We start from the raw sequence: 14497 nt of genomic DNA, 5'->3' as shown, positions 1-14497 counted from the left end.
AAGGCTTAATGCTGAAAGGGTACACTCCAGTACCATTCCTAAAATGCATGGGATCTTGTATTGTACCCCTCTATCATCCTTCTCGTTTTTGTGTTTATGAAAGCTTGATAGGTGCATGAGTCTTCTAGAATCTACATACGTAGCTTCTGGAAAAATCAGACTGTACTTTGAAAGCAACAGTTGTTTGGCTGCGTATGTTGAGGTGATAGCTGTTGATGTTTTATTTGTTATGTGTTGGTGCATGCTGTCATGCAAAGAAGCACCTCTGCTTCCACAGCGCATTGACCAATGTATTTTCTTGATCCCTTTTGTTACAGCAATAGGTTCTAATTATAGCCAACTATTGCAAATTCCCCTTTGACTTGGTTTGAATATGGCATACTGCTTCTTTTCTGCCAGCATATGCAGTAGGGTGATTCTCACAAAACCTGTCAATTATATTTTGCATATAGAAAATGAAGCCTATTTTCAAGGCCAATAAGATTTTTTACATTGTGACATTATTTTCCAGTTACGCACATTTTATCCCCCAATTCCCACTACCGCAAACGGAACGAGATTGGTCATTTATGATATTCTCATTATCGCAATGTGAAAAAAGTGCTGTATTATTTAAATTGGCAAGTATATTTATACATCATAGTAGTACTCTCTTGGTACTGCCTTTTCATTTTCGCTGATATTATAAAAAACAAGTAAATTAAATGAAGTAAATTATAGTACATTTAACTGTAATGCAGTAAAAAAAGTATTATGTTGTTGCCGTAATGAAAATCATTATTTATTTTATTGCTATTTTATTAAAAAAAAATTTGACCACATAATCTTTAATCAAAATCAGCTACTTTTTAGTCGGTTTTAACACCGCCCCTTCAAGAGTCATGTAAAAAAAAACTGGCATCAAAGCAGCTAATGCAGAGACGAAGAGGTGTATTTTCAGCTGTTTCCCTCTCAAAATCATGTTCCCTACCTTGGTTACCTTGGCTTGAATTTACATTTTGAAGGAGGAAGAACAACGGCAAATTCTTGGTTGTATTCGAGACATTACACGCCTTAATTCTTTCAGAACTACTGAACACAATGCAAATTGGATACATTTGGAGTTTATTCATACTTTTTAATGCAGTTATCTTGGGATGTACAGCATGAGTATGTTTTTTTTTTTTTCCCTTTATAATTAGCGTATTGTGATTTAAAATGTTGAAATATTGTGATCTTTTATTCTGTTTCTCGTTCATTTGCATTGGACTTGCACAAAGTCTCCAGGCTCATCATATGCAGGGTTGGGAGTGTTACTTTTGAAATGTATTCCACTGCAGATTACAGAATACATGCTGTAAAATGACATTTGTAATGTATTCCGTTAGATTACTCAAGGTCAGTAATGTATTCTAAATACTTTGGATTACTTCTTCAGCACTGGTAGATTTATTCACTTGTTTTGACTATAAAAACTCTGCCAGTACAGTAAGACAAAATACACATGTTAAAAATACATTCTTTGAAAAACCGAAATATCTTATGCAGTGTTGTTTCTAAAACAAGATCAATCAAATTGATCTTTTTTAGATATTTTTACAGGAAAATACAAAAATTATTATCAAGAATATAACTTTGCCCTAATATCAAAGGTCTTACTAGAAAAAAAGAAATTATGGTCCAACGTGAATTTTCTGGATAAAAAATATGATCGTGCCTGGTAACATGTGCATGTAAAATGGCTAGAAATAGCATTTTAGCTTAGTGTAAAGCTGACAATTTACACAAGGATTATTTCTATTTCTTCTGCTCCAAACTTACTTCAAATGTACTTCTCTGTCTGCTCGTATGAATGTAACACATCATAAGAAAGTGTTTCACTGCTGTTCAAATGCACTTTGGATCGCATCATTTATACAGGTGCATCTCAATAAATTAGAATGTCGTGGAAAAGTTCATTTATTTCAGTAATTCAACTCAAATTGTGAAACTCGTGTATTAAATAAATTCAGTGCACACAGACTGAAGCAGTTTAAGTCTTTGGTTCTTTTAATTGTGATGATTTTGGCTCACATTTAACAAAAACCCACCAATTCACTATCTCAAAAAATTAGAATACATCATAAGACCAATAAAAAAAAACATTTTTAGTGAATTGTTGGCCTTCTGGAAAGTATGTTCATTTACTGTATATATACTCAATACTTGGTAGGGGCTGCTTTTGCTTTAATTACTGCCTCAATTCGGCGTGGCATGGAGGTGATCAGTTTGTGGCACTGCTGAGGTGGTATGGAAGCCCAGGTTTCTTTGACAGTGGCCTTCAGCTCATCTGCATTTTTTGGTCTCTTGTTTCTCATTTTCCTCTTGACAATACCCCATAGATTCTCTATGGGGTTCAGGTCTGGTGAGTTTGCTGGCCAGTCAAGCACACCAACACCATGGTCATTTAACCAACTTTTGGTGCTTTTGGCAATGTGGGCAGGTGCCAAATCCTGCTGGAAAATGAAATCAGCATCTTTAAAAAGCTGGTCAGCAGAAGGAAGCATGAAGTGCTCCAAAATTTCTTGGTAAACGGGTGCAGTGACTTTGGTTTTCAAAAAACACAATGGACCAACACCAGCAGATGACATTGCACCCCAAATCATCACAGACTGTGGAAACTTAACACTGGACTTCAAGCAACTTGGGCTATGAGCTTCTCCACCCTTCCTCCAGACTCTAGGACATTGGTTTCCAAATGAAATACAAAACTTGCTCTCATCTGAAAAGAGGGCTTTGGAACACTGGGCAACAGTCCAGTTCTTCTTCTCCTTAGCCCAGGTAAGACGCCTCTGACGTTGTCTGTGGTTCAGGAGTGGCTTAACAAGAAGAATAAGACAACTGTAGCCAAATTCCTTGACATGTCTGTGTGTGGTGGCTCTTGATGCCTTGACCCCAGCCTCAGTCCATTCCTTGTGAAGTTCACCCAAATTCTTGAATCGATTTTGCTTGACAATAGAAAGGCTGCGGTTCTCTCGGTTGGTTGTGCATCTTTTTCTTCCACACTTTTTCCTTCCACTCAACTTTCTGTTAACATGCTTGGATACAGCACTCTGTGAACAGCCAGCTTCTTTGGCAATGAATGTTTGTGGCTTACCCTCCTTGTGAAGGGTGTCAATGATTGTCTTCTGGACAACTGTCAGATCAGCAGTCTTCCCCATGATTGTGTAGCCTAGTGAACCAAACTGAGAGACCATTTTGAAGGCTCAGGAAACCTTTGCAGGTGTTTTGAGTTGATTAGCTGATTGGCATGTCACCATATTCTAATTTTTTGAGATAGTGAATTGGTGGGTTTTTGTTAAATGTGAGCCAAAATCATCACAATTAAAAGAACCAAAGACTTAAACTACTTCAGTCTGTGTGCATTGAATTTATTTAATACACGAGTTTCACAATTTTAGTTGAATTACTGAAATTAATTAACTTTTCCACGACATTCTAATTTATTGAGATGCACCTGTATGTATAGATGTTTTCCATCTGAAAGGACTAAATATTAAATGAAACAAATGACAATAAAATGCAAAGTAATCTCTTCAGTAATCAAAATACTTTTTGAATGTAACTGTATTATAATTACCAATGATTTAAAATGTATCTGTAGTTCAATACAGTTACTAATATTTCGTATTTTAAATACGTAATCCCGTTACATGTATTCCGTTACCCAAACCTGATCGAATGCATACACCGTGATGTCAATGGAAAAGTGGGCCGGTAATGAGATCACCTCTTACTTTCCCTGGCTCTGGCATGAACACGACCAGCACAGTGGAAAGGGTATGTCTGTGTGTCTGTGTGTCGACTGCAAACTCGTATTCAGATCTGCCGGATGGTGGCCGCATGATGCTTTAATGGCCAGGTGTTGTGGACTGAACTGAACTTTCAGTTCACGTGAAACTGGGGCTTAAACACATGAATTCCAAAATATAACAGAGGAATTCGATATACCAGACTCGTATCCATCAAAAAAGCGAGATAAATTGGCTGTTTAGGAGCATTTAAATGACTGACTGAAGATGACAGATGTAAAACAAGCAAATGGGACAGGATGCTCTACTATTCGTCCAACAACAAACTAGTAAGTTTTATATTTTTAGCTGTGGTGATTTTAAAGTGATGAATTAAAACATGCAACTTTTTGTAATGTTTAAGCATGCTGACAGCGTGTGATGCATTGCTTGCATTGCATCTTAAATCGTCCTCATTATTTAAAGCATTGCTTCTGTACAAATTCACCGCATTCAACAATAAATATCAATTTAAGTATTGATTGGATTTTAAATCGCCTGCTGTAAGCAATGCACTGGTTATTATGCGTAGTCCACAGGTTTATTTGTGATGCTAAGGGCAGCCATTTTTATGTATTCTTCAGTTCAGTATTTTTATGGAGTCTGTAGCCAATTCTTTATGTTGGGGTTTCTGACAGACAGCGTATTGCTTTAATAAACTGTTGCAGAAGAAAAAACTGTTGGATCCCATGAACTAATTTTTTCTTCTTTTGAAGCACTCTGGTTACATTGAAGCACATCATTGAGCTCAGGATGCACATAATGCCCTACATTGGAGTGTCTCTTATTATATACCTTCTATTTATTTTTGTGTATTTATCAGTTTTCTTATTGTATGGCTGCCCTTAGCATCCACACATCCCCCAGAAATACGTCCACTAAGACGTTCAGTTGTGGTATGATATGGATTTTTTGCATCAGTGCTGATGTATAATAAGAAAATGATCAAATATTCGTAAAAATGGTTAACCGTAATTTTTTTTTTTCTCAGACGTTAATCTAACCATCAGAAACCCACACCACAGCATCCCTAAGAGGTGGATCTAGACATTTTTAAAGGATGGGGCCACAGAGGTGCCACAGTGTGCAGAGAGGGGCCCAATTAATAATGTGTCAACATGAGTCTATGCTCTTGAAATCTGAACACATCACCTAAGGAATGTAAAAACAAACTTATCAATACTTGCATAATTTTGTTATACTGTATCTTTTACATACTCTGATCAACCCATTTAATAACCATCAATTCTATGGAAGTTATCAGGAGCAGTTCCTTGATAACAATAGAAAACATTGTTACAAATGAAAATACATTTACAAAGAACAGAACCCAAACCTCAAATTGCAAAATATAAACTAAATATAAATCTATATTAACAAGTCTAACATAAACTAAATATTAATTGTCTGCATGGATTCCGTCAGATTTACTGAGTAGAAACTGGCAGCCTGTGTGCCAGTCACGTTTGGTTAAATGCTTTCATTAGACTTAAAGGGTTAATTTACCCAAAAATGAAAACTCCCTCATTATTTACTCATGCCATCCCAGATGTGTATAGCTTTCTTTCTTCTGCTGAACACAAAGATTTATAGAAGAATGTCTCTGTTCTCTAGGTCCATACAATTCAAGTGAATGATGATCAGACCTTTGTAGCTCCAAAAATCACATAAAGGCAAAATAAAAGTAATCCAAACGACTCCAGTAGTTAAATCTGTGTCTTCAGAAGTGATATGATAGGTGTGTGCGGGAAACGGAACAATATTTAAGTCCTTTTTTACTCTAAATCTCCACTTTCACTTTCAGATGTGGAAGTGAAACTAAGCAGGCACCACATGTGACTTTCAGATGTAAAAGAGAAAGTGGAGATTTATAGTTAAAAAAGGACTTAAATTTATATCTGTTTCTCAACCACACCTATTATATCGCTTCTAAAGATATGGATTTAACCACTTGAGTCATTTGGATTGCTTTCATGCTCCTTTATGTTAATTTTTTTTTGAGCTACAAAGTTCTGGGCACTATTCACTTGCATTGTATGGACCAACAGAGCTGAAATATTTTTCTAAAAATCTTTGTTTGTGTTCAGTAGAAGAAACAAAGTCATACACATCTGGGATAGCACGAGGGTAAGTAAATGATGAGAATTTTTATTTTTGGGTGAACTATCCCTTTAAGCTATCAGATACCCAACGCAGATATCTATATTGTAAAAATAATTCCAGCTGGCAGACATTGGCTACTCCATCAGTAAAGCCTGTTTCATTCTGCATCTGCAGGGAGTGAGCTGTACAGTAAAAGAAACTATATTGAGTTTTTCCTGGTATAAAGGCCATACATTATAAAATGGAGTGAGGCATTGTGGACTATTTCAAACTTTCCCGTCAGTAAGTATATTTTGCATGAGGAGGAAACCACATTTACATTCAAAAGGCATATTTAACATAGAACAGAACCCAAACCACAATTTGCTAAATATAACCTATTATTGTCTGGATTCAGTCAGATTTACTGAACAGAAATAGTGTTTGTGTCTGCTGGGTTTACATCAGCGTATTTTTATGGGCATTTGGGATATTGCATAAAAACGGCTGAATGGAAACACAGAGATGCAAATAAAATCTCCAAAATGCGCATCAAAAATGTTTAGGCTCGCTTAAGGTGGATAAATGTTTTATTCAATAAGCTGAAATGCGTATAAACTGTGATGGAAACACATTTATCGAATAAACTATAATTTAAATAGGAATGCAAGATGCACATCAAAAAATAATGTGACTAAATAATTAATTAATAACTGGACTAACCAGTGGAGCAAAATCATTGCATCTGAAATGTTGCTCTGGTCTGTGTAGAGTTTGCAGAAAAAATAAGTTGATCACAAACTTGAAGTGTGTGGAAGAGCAGGTTAATTGACACTTAAAAAATATCTTATAGATCAGCACGGCAAAAGAATGAGGAATGCACACATAGTATTCCCAGAACTCTGAGACACATTGTTGTTTTGTGATACTCTTTCGCATAACACCTTGTCCTAACCAGATGCGACGCAATAAGATTCCAGTGACAAGCTATCTGCCTGTCCACACCAGACATGACACCGCGATATTCATACACTAAAATGAGGATTATTGACAATAAAATGTAGAAATCAGAGCAATCACAGACGGAACAGTGTGTTTATTGAACGCAACTCATTTTCTCACTGAAGCTCTGTAACGCTTTCTACGGCAAGCCCCAAGGGGATAAATACACAATCACACACATACACAGGGCAAACTTACTTTTATGAATCGCATCCTTCAGTCTGTTACGATTGTTTGTTCACGTGGAACTCCTGTTGTTATTTCGCTGATCTCCACATAACAGGGAAGAGAGAAAGTTGGAATGAGTCGGGATGTCTCCCCACTACCTGTGTGTGTCTCTGTCTGTGTGTGTGTATGTGTATGAGACAGAGCTCCGGCTAAAGAGAATGACACCTCAAGCACAATGTTCGGTAGGTGTGTGAAACCCTCAGCCAAAATTTAAGTTATTCTTAACCGGCTAATGAGATGCCAGCTTTAATATACTGCAGTAAGAATAATTTAAGACCTATTTGTTGGCAGTGCTACCTGGCGCGACATCGCAGAAATAGAAGCAATTCCAAAAATAGAAAGCCCTGTCACTGTCGCACGTCCTGTGTCATGGCTGGTTAAGACAAAATCTCTGATTAACATGGAAAAGATACCTTTTATAGCGTGTCGCAGCGTCGCGTCTGTAAATTAAATTCGCCACTTGGAAACTTATGACTGCATGTGAAACCTTTAAATACCCAAAAGACATCTTTTAACTACATTATTTTGTGTTGCTTTATTAATGCCTATTTTGCAAACAGTTGTGTTGATAAAAAGGTTTCGTATGCATTTCAAGTGGTTTTGTTTAGTTCAGCGTGTTGTGCGCGTCAAAGACGCAGACAGCCCCATGTAGTCAACTAACTGCGCAGTGTCCGCCAAGTCTGTGAAACTTGGTTGCTCAAATGGTTCTCCTGTGATCACTTGTGTTTGGATTTCGAGGGGAGTTTTCATGAGGACATACATTAATTACTAAGCCAGTGTGTTAGTGCATGATAATAAACCATAATAAAGTGCACAAAGAAAGCATGACAAAAACAGGCATGCTGTTTCTCCCGGATACAGTTGATATTTAATCTAAGCACAAACGCAACATTTTAGTGCAGTACCTGTTTAACTGTGCTTCAGATGTGTGCTTCTCTTCTGTGTCACTGCATTTTGATGCAGGGGTCTCGAGACGTATTTCGAGATGTATAAGTTGAACTTCCTTTAACATAGTGCTCCTGGTGTGAGATCTACTTTAATTCACACAAATGTTTCTGTCAAAACAGTATGCTCTACCTGCAGACATGAGGTTGCTTGGACATTCGGGCTTTGCGCTAGTGACACGACTATGCAAATGAGCAAAAAAAATGTATGTTTTTTGACTAATGTTTTTCCAGGACAGAGGCACTGAAGGGGCTAATCAGATTTCAGCTGGGGCCAGTGGCACCTGTGGCCACCTCCCCTAGATCTGCCTCTGCAAACATGGCCAGTTTGTTTCCTTAAATCTTAGTATCATTTGAACAGAATTTTAGTAAAGGTAATGTGTAGTTTAAAACCCCTTTATTTTGACACTGTTTTATAGCTGTAGCTTGTAGTGTTTTTCTCATCAGTGGTGGTTAAAATGTCTGGATGTCTAGCCGTTTGAGCTGTTTGACTACCTCGCCTTAAGGTAAAACATTTCTCAATAGAATTCTGATGCGTATATAAGTTTTGTGGTCTGTGTGGTGATATCGAGAGAATCCGGATTGAGTAGCCCAAGTGATACCGCTCTAAACTGTAAAAAGAAATCCTGTTACAAAACAGTAAATTATCGGCAGCTGTGGTTGCCAGCATTCTACTGTAAAATATGGTGTGTTACTTTTGTTGAAATTAGCAGCTAGATACTGTTTTTGTCAGCTACTGTTTGTCAGCTTATAGCTGTTAAATTACAAAGTAGCCCACTAGAGGTGTGAATAGTCACTGGCCTCAGATTCAATTACGATTTAAAGTGTACCGATTCGATTACAAAACAATTCTCAGTGCATCACAATGCATCTTGTCCTGTAATTTTTTTTATTTTATCAATACACACACTCAGTCTGAAATAGTATTAAATTATTAATTTAGAATGAATCGATCCCTGGCCTATAACTATAACCACAACTTGCAGATGTCAGCTGCTCCTTTCCACACCACAGGTGATAGTAAATTGATTCAAATAGCAGGGTTGCTGCTTAAGAAAGCAATCATGCATCTCATTTGTTCTGATGAGTGAGACACCGGCAATGAGCAACAGCCTCAGAAATAGAGAGTGCAAGAGGAAAGAAAGGCATTGGGAAGCAGGAGTCAAAAAATATTTAAAAAATAAAACCCGAGTGTCTCCTGAACTGTTGTCTCGCCATTATTTTCAGCTGGTTTTTCCATTCTTTTCTCCATGTTTTCAGTTCAAAGTGTTCGCTTTGTTGGTATCATTTTACTTTTTAATTGGAGCCAATCAAATGTTTCATTCTTGAGATAACATGTGCTACCACTGTTCTGCGGTCATTATGGAAGTTGCTCCATAACGTCACTGTTTTTGATGACCTCAAAAAAAGCTATCTGGAATCAGATGAACAAACCAGGTGAAATAAATTAAGAGATTAATAAACCAAATGATACTTGATAGTATTTACTTTCTTTGTATTAAACAGCAATACTTTGTATTTGAAAAGATGGATTTCATGAGTTTCTGGAGCTAGTGCAGGACACTGACTGAATGATGCTCACAAAGATAGATGCAGTAAATTAAAATATTTAAGAAGCTTCTTGAGCCCAAACAAGATTTAGTGCTCTGTCTGTAATTATAATCCAGAAATATAACTTTGCTTTCACGTGGGCTTATAAGGAACAGTGCCTTTTGAAAAGCCTGTTTCCTCAACACTTAAAAGCAGAATAATTATTGTATTTGTTTAAACAACAATAACAAACATGCTCTATGTTGTCAAATATCATGTTTTTTTATTCATGAAAAAAATAGTGTTTACCTTGACTGTACTTTAAATTATTTAGGTTTATTTTCCACTGATCCATATTGTTCCTAATAAGCCCACTGAGCAAATAACCCATTGAACCTCATATTAAACTGAACTGCTTGTCAGCGCTGCATACTGAATCTGTTTTCATTGCAGGGAGAAAACTGAAAAGACAGAGAACAAAATTATAAGGATTGTCCCATTCAGAAATTAAAGATTTAATTTACTGGTTATAATGTTTGAGGTCTAAATCTACAAAAATAATCAAGATTGAGGTGTTTATTCAGTAAAATGTGAAGCATTTACATTTTTAAAAGCATAGTGAGCTTATTAAGAACACATGTGGGCTTAAATGGTACACATGTTCCTTATAAGCCCATTCCAGACTTTTCACATTTACAGGTAAATAAAGTAACTTAACTTTGTCAGTTTATCACAAAACATGACATGAGTGTTTAGATGACAGATTAATCTTTGATTTAATACTCATTTTATTGGAAGGCTGTTAACATTTATATAAGAAAACATGTAAAACTTAGATTTGGGTGGGCTTAATTGAGTCATTTCCCCTATACCCTGCATTTTCTATTTATCTATGTGAGTTATAAAAGTGAAACAAATTTATGCAATTCTTACAAATTTTTTATTCTTATAAAACAACATTTAACTTCTGCACAAAAAAAGGGTCCAAGCATGTGTAGAGAATATGACCAAAAAACCAAATTTGACAGAAAAGATCCTGTGGATTTTGTGGACACTTTTCCTTTGGTGTCAAATTTTAACTGCTTTTGTCACAGTGGCACTATTAGGATTATTATTTTTTTTTTAAGTCATAGTGCCCACTAGCATCAGAAAATGTATTATATTTGGCATGTGACCTAAATGTTCTGTTGTCCATGCTTACCAGGTTTTGTTGGATATTGCGCTCACAAGATGCAGGCCAATTTGTCATTGAGCCTCACCCAAAAACATATTGGCTTACAGTATAGAACATCTTCCAAACAACTACACAAATAAAAATTATTTTAATAACATTTTGTCATGAGGGTCCATAGATTATACATGGCAAATTTTGTCATGCTGATTTACAGTAAAAAAAAAAATTATAAAAACAAAATTGCCCTGAAAAATTCAAAATAACGAATAAAGAAATGTATTCACAGAAATTAATTTGGATATACATTTTGATTGACTTGACTGAAGGATTTTGAGAAAATAATTTTGATTCTAGCCCATTCGGTGCCTGAGCATTCCGAGAGTTTTCATGACTGAACTGTTCTGTTAAGTCAACAAATACATATTAATAAAAATGTAACAAACTAATAAATGGTAAAAACTTGTCACCTTTATGAATTTCAGTGTGCACGTTGCTTCCTCTTGGTATTGCAGATTGAAGATGCAATACGTAGAAAAAAGGCAGCAAGCCCTGTAACAAAATTTGGCTGCACACCTTTACAGATGATGTGTCCATCAAATGAGACTATTCATCTTTTTCTGGTATATCACCTGGAATTGATAGCTTAATGTGTAAACAATTTTCTGTGGATGGTAATGAGAATTGGGAGGTAAAATGTGGTTAAAAGTCTTGAAAATAATGTCACAATGCAATAAATCTTAATGCTCATAAATTTAGGTTTAATTTATGTAAAATATAATAATAATAATAATTTAAAAAAAATCTTCAGATTTTTGGGTTAAATATGACCAGGACATCTCCTTGACAGGTTTCGTTAGAATCGCCCAGTAGGTCATGACTTATTCAGGATATGAAATGTGGAAGAACTTATTTGGACATAGAAATTATTTGTAATGTTAAGCAACACATTTATAAGAACATGGTATGGCTTTGAGGTGAGGCTGTGTCCTTCAGTCTCTTTTCTCATACCAATCATGAGCCTTGAGCTGCCTCTGGTTTGCCATCAGTGACGTCAGTCCTGATATATCTCCCTGTGAGCCAAAATCAAATGGCTTGATAGCACATTGAAGAAAGCAACAGGAGAGCATTTTGAATGCAAAGAGGTGGAGGGCACAGGGACACTGTAGCCGTTTGTCAGAGACTGTAAAAGGCATAGCATTAAGGTGTTCTCTGCCTCACAAGCCTCTGGACTCACTTCATTCGGGAAATCAGTCTCGTAACAGAGAGGAGCGGAGTCAGTGCTAGCCAAGCCAAGCACCCCGTCTCACTCTCTCAGCTTACTGCTGACTCATTTTGAACTGGAAGAGGCAAACGCAAGCACCTACAGCCGTCTGCACTGCTCTGCCCTGAGCTTACATCCCACCACTGCACAGCCGAGATCGGATCAGCATACCAGGAACTACATCAGCCACAGCAGACGGAGAGAGAGAGAGAGTGAAGGTGAATCGAGTAGCGTTTTATCTAAGGGCTGCAGAGATTGTGAAGCTCTTTTTCTCTGCTGCAGTTTGCATGCATCAGGCAGCCTCTGCCTCTGTTTTCCTCTCCGTACGTTCATAGGCACCTGCACTGTATGTATTTGATGCCAGCACACACTATGTACAGATACTGGCTTTGAGATGCCTGCGTAAGAAGAGGTGCTGGGGTGCAGGTCAGACTTGGGAAAGGAACGCTATTTTCCTGGAGCGTGAACCCCACACGAACCAGCCTCAGCCCACAATGCTCAGCTCGGTGTGGTATGCTAAAAATATGGGTCGCCGGATCATGGGTACCCTCAGGAGAACCAAGAGGCGACGTCTGCACTTGTTGGTAGGTCTGGATCTCTGCAACAGGAAAACGCTCTGATAGCTGCGTGTCAATCACTGCCATGCATTCAGAATTGGCTTTAAGTTAAATAAATCATAAATGCTAAACCTTTTTTTCGGTGTTGACTGAAGTTCTTTGATCTTTGTCATCTTAAAGCAATGGTGATCAAATTATTGTCAGTCTTATGTATAAGGAATGCTTATTCTATAGCTTCATTGGTCGGATTTGTAGTTCTTTTTTTATTTTTTACATTTAAATGACATGGATGACTATTTAAATACCACTAAGACTGCAAGCCAGATTAAGACTGTGCTGTAACAGACCAGAAGTGCATAAATTTTAGGTGTTATGTCATGATTTTCAAGGCACTGATTGACAGGCTGTCTCGTAAGGCCTCAGCAAAGTGCTTTGATTTGTTGTGTTAAATACGAGTGTTGTTCTGCATTACATTGCGTTAGTCACCTGCATGAGTGTGTGATGTCCAGCACATCAGTGCGTTTCGGTGACAAAATGTGAACGCACATATCTCTTCCCTCTGCTACCTGCCTCTGTTATGCAGCAGTGCTCACAGTGTCTTACACACACACAATGCGCTGCATGAAGCGTGCACGTTACAGGTGTGAATGGCAGCAGGGCTTTGCCACTGATCCAATCATGGTTGTTCAACATGCAGGAATGCTAAATCTTATTTTACTGCTTAGATTTACTGTTATGGTCACTAAATGATGCATGTAATTTGTTATCAAAGACATTTGTATATGGGAAAACCCATGATAGCTTGGGCTGTACCTATTGCTTGGTTGGTGGAAACACTGTTTTCTTGTTCGTGGGGATTTACTGTGGGGTTCAAAAAGTCTGTCTACACATTGAAAATATAAGATTCAAAATAAAATTTTTACCAGGAAATACAGTTTTAGGAATTTAGGAGAACAGTTTATAACTAGGAAACATGATAAGAAAGAAATAGGGCTGTCAGTCGATTACATTTTTGAATTGCGATTAATCGCAGATTTTGAAAATGCTGAAATTTGACACCATATAAACTTATTTTCCATCTTAGGAAAGAAAACCAAAAATATGTAATAATAATGCTTCATTAATATTTTCCAAACAAAGCCTTTCACAGTATGAAGACAGGAATGGACTAAAATAGCCCTATTTCATCTCAATTTTAACTTTTTCCCAAAGTCTAATTGGGAGGTCCCCATAGGTTGAGTATTCATTCATATTTTCATTCTTTCATATTTCTGTATTCTCTAGATATCTCATCATTTTACATTTAAACATATTCATCTCATAACATTATTTATGCATTTGCAACTGCTGTGTAAATGCATTTATTCCACTTCTGTGAAAATACATCTAATTGCCACTTAAGATGCAGCTTCTGTGCCACCTTTACTGTGTAAAGATGGCTTTAGTCCCCATAGGTTTAGTATTCATTGCAATGGACATTAAATCTCTTAAACTCTCATCCTTCACAATATTAATCTGCTGGTAGACTGTGACCATCCGCTTTCCTACAGTAATCATGAAGCTGCATTCATAATTTGCGTCAGAGCGGCAGCGCTAGTGTCAAGTGTTGCTTTGAACTCCACGGGAAAAATTGAGTGATAGTTAAGACTTGACGTGCTTCTGTGGTAATTAAAATGCGCCTTACATAGGCTGAAATACTTGATTCCTATCACAAGTCCCATCTGGGCTTGTTTTGTACATCAGATAATAGCGCTAAGAGGTTCTTTCTAATTTTATCACTGAAAGAGAAGCGCTGTTGTGGTGTGTGCGTCAGTGTAATGGGAGGACACATTACAAAGGTCCTGCCCTCCCAACCAATGTTTATGCTGGTTTATGCTGTATTAACAGTAAATGCGTTAATCGCGATTTAA

General features: G+C 37.0%; 1 protein-coding gene across 15 annotated transcripts in view; it reads left to right on the top strand.

Moving 5' to 3' along the window:
* LOC127442008 (discs large homolog 1-like protein) overlaps positions 1–14497 on the top strand; it is a 143824-nt gene that overhangs the window by 63065 nt on the left and 66262 nt on the right. The gene's annotated exons all lie outside the window — the stretch shown is intronic.

The sequence above is a fragment of the Myxocyprinus asiaticus genome, chromosome 6 (genome assembly GCF_019703515.2).
Source record: "Myxocyprinus asiaticus isolate MX2 ecotype Aquarium Trade chromosome 6, UBuf_Myxa_2, whole genome shotgun sequence".
Lineage (NCBI taxonomy): Eukaryota > Metazoa > Chordata > Actinopteri > Cypriniformes > Catostomidae > Myxocyprinus > Myxocyprinus asiaticus.
Note: the sequence above shows the minus strand (reverse complement) of the source record. Positions and strands in the feature narration are given on the sequence as shown.